Source organism: Notamacropus eugenii, chromosome 3 (assembly GCF_028372415.1).
Source record: "Notamacropus eugenii isolate mMacEug1 chromosome 3, mMacEug1.pri_v2, whole genome shotgun sequence".
Lineage (NCBI taxonomy): Eukaryota > Metazoa > Chordata > Mammalia > Diprotodontia > Macropodidae > Notamacropus > Notamacropus eugenii.
The window spans coordinates 187,128,390-187,138,205 of record NC_092874.1 but is presented as its reverse complement, the minus strand read 5'-3'; positions in this window follow the sequence as shown (position 1 = coordinate 187,138,205).

Below are 9,816 nucleotides of genomic sequence, written 5' to 3'. Positions count from 1 at the left end.
ACCAGGATCATTTCCGTAGTGTTGATTTTTATTGGCAAAGTCAAAATGATACTTCATTCTTGGTGCTTTAATCACATCCACCTCCTGCTGGAAGCCTTGTAGTGATTTTGTCATATATTATCAAGAGAAAGTGCATCACTATTCATGGGATTACTTAGCAAACTTATTTCCCTACTTCCCTTTTCCCTTTCTTTGCTTTGTTCAAAGAAAGTTCTGGACTCCACTCTTAACAATTGATACCTGATTGTATTCAGTTTGGTATTAACTTGGGTGCTTAATGACACAGCTCCATTATTGTCTTCTTCCATTGATGGAACATATTTTGTAAACATTTTCCTGATGATTTTGAGACAGAAAATAACTATGAATTTTTAGGTTATAATATATTTATACATCTATGGGCATTTACCATGCCTTGCTTTTCAAGCCAGGCATATCATCCCAGCATATAATTAAAGAGAAAATGCACAAGAATATATATTTATGATTTTCTGACCATACCTACGCTTAAATATATGTAAGATCATAAATGCATACCATTATATCCATTTTTACTTGAATAATAAATGATAATAATACAGTAATAATTTTAAAGTTTTCAATGCTGTTTGCATACCTTATCTAATTTGAGTTTCACAAGATCTTTGTGAGGTAAACACTACAAGTATCATCTTGATTTTGCCGAAGTGGAAATAATGGCTCTAAGACACTAATTGATTAGCTTATGTCTAGTCAATTAGTCTTGACTTAGTTAAAATATCTGAAGTGAGTTTGAGATTATGTCATTCTGACCACACATCTAACCTTTTATTCTCACTTCAGTGATTCCCATTTAATGGTTTACAGATGCTTTGGGGCTGTAATGATGGTCCAAGGACTTAATACTTAAAAGTCTTCAATGATGGCATAAGCACTAAATAATTGTAAAGAATATTATGAGGAGTGTGATAAATTGCCCAGGACGTTCACAACACTTTATTTAAAATATTCACATATAGACACACACACACACACACACACAAACACACACAAACTAATACCACTACAGGTCCTACTCCATGCAGCTTTTAGGGGAAGAGGCCAAGGGAGAGTTTTTCTCTCTTTTCCTATCATATGGCACTATATTTACTGCTATTATCCTTTTATTTCTTGATGACTCACCATGATTACTTTTTTAATAATGGGCAAAAGCTGGGGAAATTATATCTATCTTTCTAGTAGCCACATTGGCATTAGGTGTTTATACGAGCACTTTAATCACTGACCCAATAAAGACGCAGGTAGCATACTCACCAGTGTTGCACATGATGGTAAGCTGAAAAAGACGGTTATATATTAGAGCATTGAGATGAAGCTAATTAGATGGAATTCAATATGAATAAATATAGTCCTATAAAATAAAAATAATCAATTTCATGAATAAAAGACTTTAGAAACATAGGTAGGTAGCATTTTGTCTGAAAAACATTTACAAGTTTTGGTGGACACAAGCTCAATATAAGTTAGCAGTGTGATGGCAGCCAAAAAAAAAAGCCTAATATGATTTTAGGCTACATTAAGAAAGAGATATCTTGCAGGAATAAAGGGTTGAGTTTCCCAATATACTCGGCTCTCATCAGTCCTCCTTTGGAATATTGTATTCAGTTCTTGGCACCACAGTTTGAGAAGGACTCTGAAAAACTTGAGAATACTAGATGAGAAAAGACAACATTGTGAAATGTCTTGAGTTCATGTCATATGGGGATTGGTTGAAACAACTGTGTATATTTAGATTGAAGAAGTCAAGTGTGGGACAGATTGTCAACTGTTGTCAAGTATATGAAAAGCTATCTTGTGGAAGAAAGATTAAACTTGTTCTGTTTGGTCCCAGAAAGGCAGAACAAGATGCATTGGATGGATATTGCAAAATGGAAAATTGAGCTTGAAATGGGGGGAGGGGAGAGAAATTTTCCTAATGGACACATTTATCCAGTGGGCTGCCTTAAAAATTGGTGGTTTTCTACTTCTTGGATGTCTCTATGGAGTGGCTGGATGACCATTTGGGTATGTTATAGTGGATACTTCTTTCATGTATTAGTATAAGGTTAATGGTGGGTGAGGGGAACAGTTAAAGATCTTTACCATCCATTAATAGGTCTTGGACACTTTTTTGTTAATTTCTAATGAGGCATTGGGTCACAAGGGTCATGCCCTCCAGTCGCAAAAAGAGTATATATACTCTGAGGTGAGGTTTTGCATTGAGGCTTGTTTTTTGGAAGAAGGTTCCTGTGTCAGATGAGACTCTGGGTTGCCGCATAGCAGCCCCTTGCAACTTTGAAAACCCAGAGGTTGGTGCTTCTCTCTGGTAATGATGTATGTGTTGTCTATGGTCAGACAGTTGGAAGCCTTGTCTCTTGGTCTTTCTGTTTGTAATTTCTGCTTGTAATTTCTGTTTGTATTTTCTCTGTAGTTCAGGGTGCTGACCTTTTCCCTGAATTAAGTGAATGATATATGTGCTTGATTAAAGTAGATTATTGACCCCTCAAAAGTTGCTTTCCTTTTAGAAAAGGAGATATAAGAACCTGTACAGCAGGCCCTCCTGTGTATGCCAGGGTCCTTGCTGACGCAATTGGTTATACTACATGTCTGGTGAGATCTTTCCAAATCTCAAATTCTGTAATTGTGGGGGTAGAAGGAGTACTGTGGGGAATGGGAGATGGTACAAGTTTCAGGGAAGGGAGAATATGATTTTTTTTCATGAATTGTAATGTAGGAAGTATTTGAGCACTTTAATAATAGGCAATTAAACAAGACCATATTGTGTAAATGGAGCTGTATAAAGTAAACCCTCAAAAAACTGTTTTAAATAAATAAAGTAAACTCTCTTCCCACACACCAATTGATGACACAGTGGATATCTTGTTCTTTGAACAGCCCCAGACCCTTTTCTCTTAAGATAGCTAAAAATAGAGTGATTCTCCTTTATGTGACATAGATTATCCTTTTTAAAGAAATAGCTGTTCTTGGTCTGTACAATATTGTAGTTGTTCTGCCCCTTCCCTAAAGCTTCGTTAAGGCATAGATGTCCCTGTGCTCTATATTAGGCAAGCAGCTCTTCTGGTCTTATGGTTTCTGCTGCAGAGTGCCAGCACCTTCTGGGCTTCAATTCTTTAGGGCCAGCTGCCACTTCAGCTTGATGATTAGAAAATATCTGTCTGATAAGGACTGGCTGATAGCTCTTTAGGTAAAGCCAGAGCACATCCATTTAATAAAAGCCAGGTAGAATGGCCTCGGATCAGAAATAAGTCTTTTGCTTTTAACCCTGTATGTGAGGTTCAGATCAAAATAGCTTTGTTCCAAAAAAACCTGACAGGATTAGAAATTCCCAAGACCCTCTCTGGTTTTCCATGACAAAAAAAGAGGCAAGGTCACTGTTCTCTACTCTCTTGACCTAAATTTATTTTAAGTATTTGTCAGCAGCACAACCCTCTTAACTTTGGAATTCTGGTGCTCTACTTTAGCTATTGGAGGTGTAGGGTGATGCACCTAACTGTCCCTTCACACATACAAATGTGCACATATACACACATGTTGTACTTACTCTATGATAGATTCTTGCATCTTTGTCCTAAAATCACTTAAAATATAAATGTATTTTTACCACTAGAGAATATATGCAAGGCAGTTAATGTATTTAAACTAAATATCCCCTCTCTTAGAAGTACCTGAATAATTATGTGATAAAAATACCATTTTTTTTTTACAGTATGAGAGAGAAAATGCTGTCAAGAACATTGGTACTCTTTTTTTGCTGCAATGATTTGCATATCCTGCTTAGTAGAAGTGTTCTGATTATTTTAAGATGATAACTTACAACCTATCATCTTAAAATGATGCATAACAAATCTCAGAGTTAATTCTTTTGTCTCTCGTTCTTTTGGTGGCACGTGCTGCTGGAAATGACTTTAATATAGAACTGATGTGGTAGGAGAGCAAAGAAGGAACAAAATAAAACAATAAGTAAACAACCCTTACTTAATCAATTTGTTTTTCTATTTGTTGTTAAGTCATTTACGTTGTGTTCTACTCTCTGTGACCTCGTTTGGGGTTTTCTTAGCAAAGACACTTGAGTAGTGTGCTATTTCCTTCTCTAGCTAATTTTACAGATGAGGAAACTGAGGCAAACAGGGTTAAGTAACTTACCCAGAGTCACACAGCTAGTATCAGAGGACAGATTGGATAGATGTGATAGATCACAAAGATAGATTACAAAGCTCCTGCCTCCAGGTCCAGCATTCTATCCACTGTGCTACCAAACTGCCCAAGGATTTTTGTACATGAATCCTAAAGGTAGTTTCTCTGTCCATACATGTATACATGTGGGCTTTCAACTACAATTCATTATAAACAGTAAAGAAGGATTATGGATGATGATGTATAGTGGAAAATTACTGATCTTGAATATAAAGCACTCTCTTCTGGGACTTGATTTATCTCCCACCTTCCATTCTAAACAATCATTTCTCTTGCTTATATTTTCTAATTCATTTTTAAGAGCTATAATTTCTCTCCTTCATTCCTGTCTTTAAGAGGCAATTTGCATAGAAGATAGAATGTTAGACCTGGAATCAGGAAGAGCTGAGTTGAAAATCCATTTCTGACACTTAATAGATGTGTGAGTATAAACAAGTTACCTAACCTCTCTGACCCTGGGACAATTCTCTAAGACAATAAATTATGGACAGATTGTAATATGTGATAGTAGAAGAAGTATAAAATTATAAACCAGTAGACTTGATACCGGTAAAGTCTGAACATGGTTTTTAAAGTTGCTGGCTTAGTTTTGGCAGCATTCTGGCTACACGGATGAATATTGGCTAACGTAGCTCCCCTTCATCATCTTAAACAATAAGAGTTGTGTCAGGTGAAGTAAAAGGATGACAAAAAAGAAAGAAAAGGAAATAAATTCTTATCAAAAAAGAACAGAAAAGAAAACAACATTGAGACTAAAGAAATGAATAAAACATGAAAGATCCATACACATAAGGAAGAAAACTTGCCATGGCAGGCAAGATTGGAGGAGAAATCTCCAGAAGAAAAAATAAGGGAATAGGAACTATAGCTAGGCTCCAGAAACTGGGATGGAAGAGATGGAAGTGTAACATGCACTAAGGAGATTCAGAAGAATCCCCAGAGTGGTTGAGAAGTTTACTTGAAGAACTAAAGCATGAGAAATGTCAATGATCTCTGATTTTTTCAGTGTTTATGTTTATTGATATCTGAAAAGTTCATAATGAAAAAAATTTAAAAATAAAGAAAGAAAGAAAAGAAAAGAAATATTGCCTACCAGGCTATGGCATTCCCTTAGACACTCATCAATGCTTATGTCTTAGATAGGAACTGCCATTGGACAATGACCTCAGCCCAGGATGGAGTAGAGCAGGATTAAATTTGGAAAATTGCATTATAAGGTGAAAGCATTGTTGAAGGGTAAAATGGACAATTTTGGTTATTTTAAATTAAAGTTTTCTTGTATAAAAGGCAAAAATAGAAGGAATGCAGAAAATTGGGGTAGACTTTCATAGACAATCTCTCAGATACTACGTGACTGCATTGGGATATTGCTGTGATGTAGGAAACGGGGAGCTGGTTGATTTGGAAAAACATGGAAGGACTTGAACCTATGAAAGAAGATACTATCTATCTTCAGAGAAAGACATGACAAGTAGAACTATGTAAGTACGGTTTTACATATATGTATGTATGAGTATATATGTATATATATGTTTATAGATATTTATGTGTTAGTGTATACATACATGCATGTACATATACATGTTATAGCTTTCTTTAGGGTGGGGAAGAGGGGAAGAGTGGGAAATAAGGTAAAAAGTACACAGCAAAGAACAAAAGAAAACCTACAAGGAAGTAAAAAAGAGATGGGTAGCTTTGAAAACAATGTGTAGTACTTATTATATAGGGTTTTTGTTAATGGAAATTTGTTGTTTTATATTGAATCCTCTCATTTTCTGCTGTGTACATGGCAATGCTCTTGGTTTCTTTTTCTTTTCTCATTTTGCATTTGTCTAAAATTAATTTTAAAATTACAGGAAAAAGAAAATTGTACAATGCTTTCAAATGATTGTTTCAAACAGCTTCTATAAAGCTTCACCATGGAATACTGTAATCTTGGAAGAATCCAATTTACAAATAATCTAAAAGAGAATGGCTCAAAATATTCCCCTTAAACATCACAAAAACAGCAATTCATCTGTAATTTTTAATTCCTTCTACTGTCATAGATTATAATCTGCCCGTAATTTACGGTCTAAGGAAATTATCTGAGGTTCAGAGAGGTGTTATTAGGTATCAAAAATGAGTTTTCAACTCAGTTTTTCCATCATGATTCCATGTCAAAAATTCCATTCTAAACAATCATTTCTCTTGCTTATATTTTCAAATTCATTTTTAAGAGCTATAATTTCTCTACTTAATTCCTTTCTTTGAGAGGCAATGTGCATAGGAGATAGAATGTTAGACCTGGAGTCAGGAAGAGTTAAGTTGAAAATCCATTTCTGACACTTAATAGCTGTGTGAGTATAAGCAAGTCACCTAACCTCTCTGACCTGGGGCAATTCTCAATTATGGACAGATTGTAATCTGTGATAGTAGAAGGACTATAAAATTATAGACCAGTAGACTCTTGATATCAGTAAAGTCTAAACATGGTTTGTAAAGTGGTTGACTTACCATGAGTATAGAACTAAACATTACAATAATTTTAAGAATAGGTAATATAAATGTACCTTCAGGTGGTCACTCAAAAACTGAGTTAATTTTTTCACATCTGAAATTTGGGGGAACCATCCTTTTTTCTCATCACCCACTGGAATGCTTCCTTCTAAATATTTGTGGACTGAGCAGTAAATATCATGAATGTTTTTAACAAGTACATAAATAGGCAATCACTAGTAGTCTCCTTTTTTTATAATAAATATGTGATCATTTCTCTTAAGAAATATGAGATCAGACTTATGTAAGATAAAACAATTGAGCCAATAATTTTGAATCTTATCCTGACATCTTTCTTGTTCTGCAGAAAAGCTTACCTCCTCTGAAGTAATAGTTATGTTATATTAATGATACACAAGAATCGTTTTGAATTTCACAGCCTATATAAATTCATACACATATATGTATATATGTATAAAATCTAGATACTTAAGTATGCATAAATAGGCATTATGTATATGTACAAACACATATTATTCCTATATTTTCTATATGAACTATGTATTAATTAACTTTGTGATTATGTTTATCCTTCATTGCGGAAGAAATCCATACCATCAGAGAATTGATGACAGGACTTGCACTTGACTGTTTTGAGTGAGGGAGGGCTGTGCAGGTCACCAGCCTCACTTCTCCTCCAAAGCCATCTGAATCCAGTGACCTGATATTCCTCAGGATGACTGGAGACGACCCATGATGCAGTGGGAGGCCTTGGCCTTTAGGCCAAGGTCTTTGCAGGTATTCACTTAGGGAGGCAACTCCCATTCCTTGAAGAGACCTGTTTAGGCAGTAGCCAGGGCATGGCCCCTTTAAGGAGGTCAAGAAAAAAGACATCAGGCTGGGTAGGAAACAGCAACAGTTACTATTGATAATCACTCTAAAGCTAGGAGCCCTTAGGCAGGGGCCCATTGGAGTCCTAGTTTCAGAGTGCATTAGGTTTAAGGTTTATTAATTTATATGAAAAATGAATGCATTGCATATAAACCTATAAGGTAGAAGCATGTGTATGTATAAATTTTTAAATACATGTATTGCACACATACACACACACACACACACACACACACACACACACACATATATATATATATATATATATATATATATATATATATATATATATATACACATTGTACCTTGATGTAAAAATATTTCTGTATGATGCAACCAAGCATACTTGCAGCAATGTCTTTTTCAATCTGTTCATATTTTTAGTAGGGCAAAAAATGATACTGGTTGAAAAAATAGCCTCAAAAGTAATATAGACAAATTTACAGCTAAAAGACACATTATTCATCAGTCAAAGGAAATTATTATAAATGGAGCTATGTTTCTGCCTTTTGAACTGAATGTTAAGGATGACAGCGCATTTTTTAGTGTCATTTTGATAGAAGAGACATGAGCTGAACAAACCATGAGCACACTTTGTCCAGTTGATTTTCTCCTTCTCTTTCCCTTCTCCTCTTTATGTCATCACTTTGCTTGCTTTCTTTTGACCTTTTTGTAGGATGATACTCTTTCCGTTGCTCTTCAGTATTTTTATAATTTATTTCAAAGAAATCTGACTCCAGCTCCACACATTAGTCTTGTAGGCAATATTCCTGACTCCAGCTAACCCAACAGCATATGAAAATACGGTGCCACTGAAATTAAAGATAACTTAGGCAAGAGTTCAATAAAATAACCCAATAAGAAATGTTAAAAATATGTGAATATACACATCCAATAATTTATCATTTTTAAAATTCTCATTTTGATAGTCCTATATTTTCTACACGAACTACATGTTAATTATCTTATATGAAAAATATATGCATTGCATATAGATATATAAGGATTAAACATATAGTTATATAGTTTCTGTATTCCATGTATTTTGTATGTATCTCATTTATACTGACTTATGTACATATTATCTCCCTCATTAGAATATAAGATCCTTGAGGGCAGGGATTGTTTTTGCCTAGATTCAACACTTAGTACGGTTTCTGGCACATAATGAGTATTTAATAAATGTATGTTGATTAGTTGATTAATTGATTTGGAAGAAGCCACTCACCACGATATTTTTCTGGATGTTCTTTATGACAGAAACTTCCTGCACCATTTCCATATCTCTACCACCAATCTTCTCAGAAACCAGTATTATGTCCCAAGTTGCAGAACCTACTCACAGGAAATACATAGCAGATTTCTCCTTATGTACCTGAGAGGTGGTTTTAAAAATCCTCAATCTTCTCTAGGAAGTGAAGTCCCCTTTAAGAATTTCCCATGTAAAAGAAAAGCATTAAAGGTACATAACAACATACAAAAAAGAAGTATAAAATTAAAAGTGGAGACAAAGAACTTGAAGATTACAGATTTTTCTCAAAATTATGGTCCAACAATGCAATAGCATATACAGAATGGAACAGTGATTGCAAGACTTTCTTGGAGGGCAGGGAGAAATAATAAAAAAGACATCGTAAAAAATAAAAATTTGTTTAGAGGAAAATAAGAAAAAAGTTTATCTCATTTCTACTGATCATGAAGTCTGTCAGTTCTACAGGCAAGTCTTCAAATTATGGGGTGCTCATTTACATCAGTAGTGGAAGTAGACTCATCTCAAGGTTCTCTATATCAATGAAATCAGAGTTCTAGTCTCTGTCTCTAACCATCTTTCTCTCTCTCTTTCTGGTACCATAAACTATTGCCAAGAATAGAAACTGGTCATTCACTCTCATCTTCAAAGAACACAAGGATGAGCTGTGTGTGACAGGTTTGTGGTTGTCTGAGAGGCTACACAGATAAACAGCAAGTGAAATGACTATATCATGTTGAACAATCTGAGAAATTAAAGATAACGTAGCCAAGGGTTCCATAAAATAACCCAGCAAGTGGTCAAATATTTCAGCAATAAGATCTTGAAACAGGAGAACCTAGAAACAATAATATACAATATTGATAGCACCAGTTTATTCCTCCTAGTGTCCCCAAGAATGAAAATTGGTGAGTTGATAGATTTTTTTAAAATTATTTTTGAGAAGCACTTATTAAGCTACTACC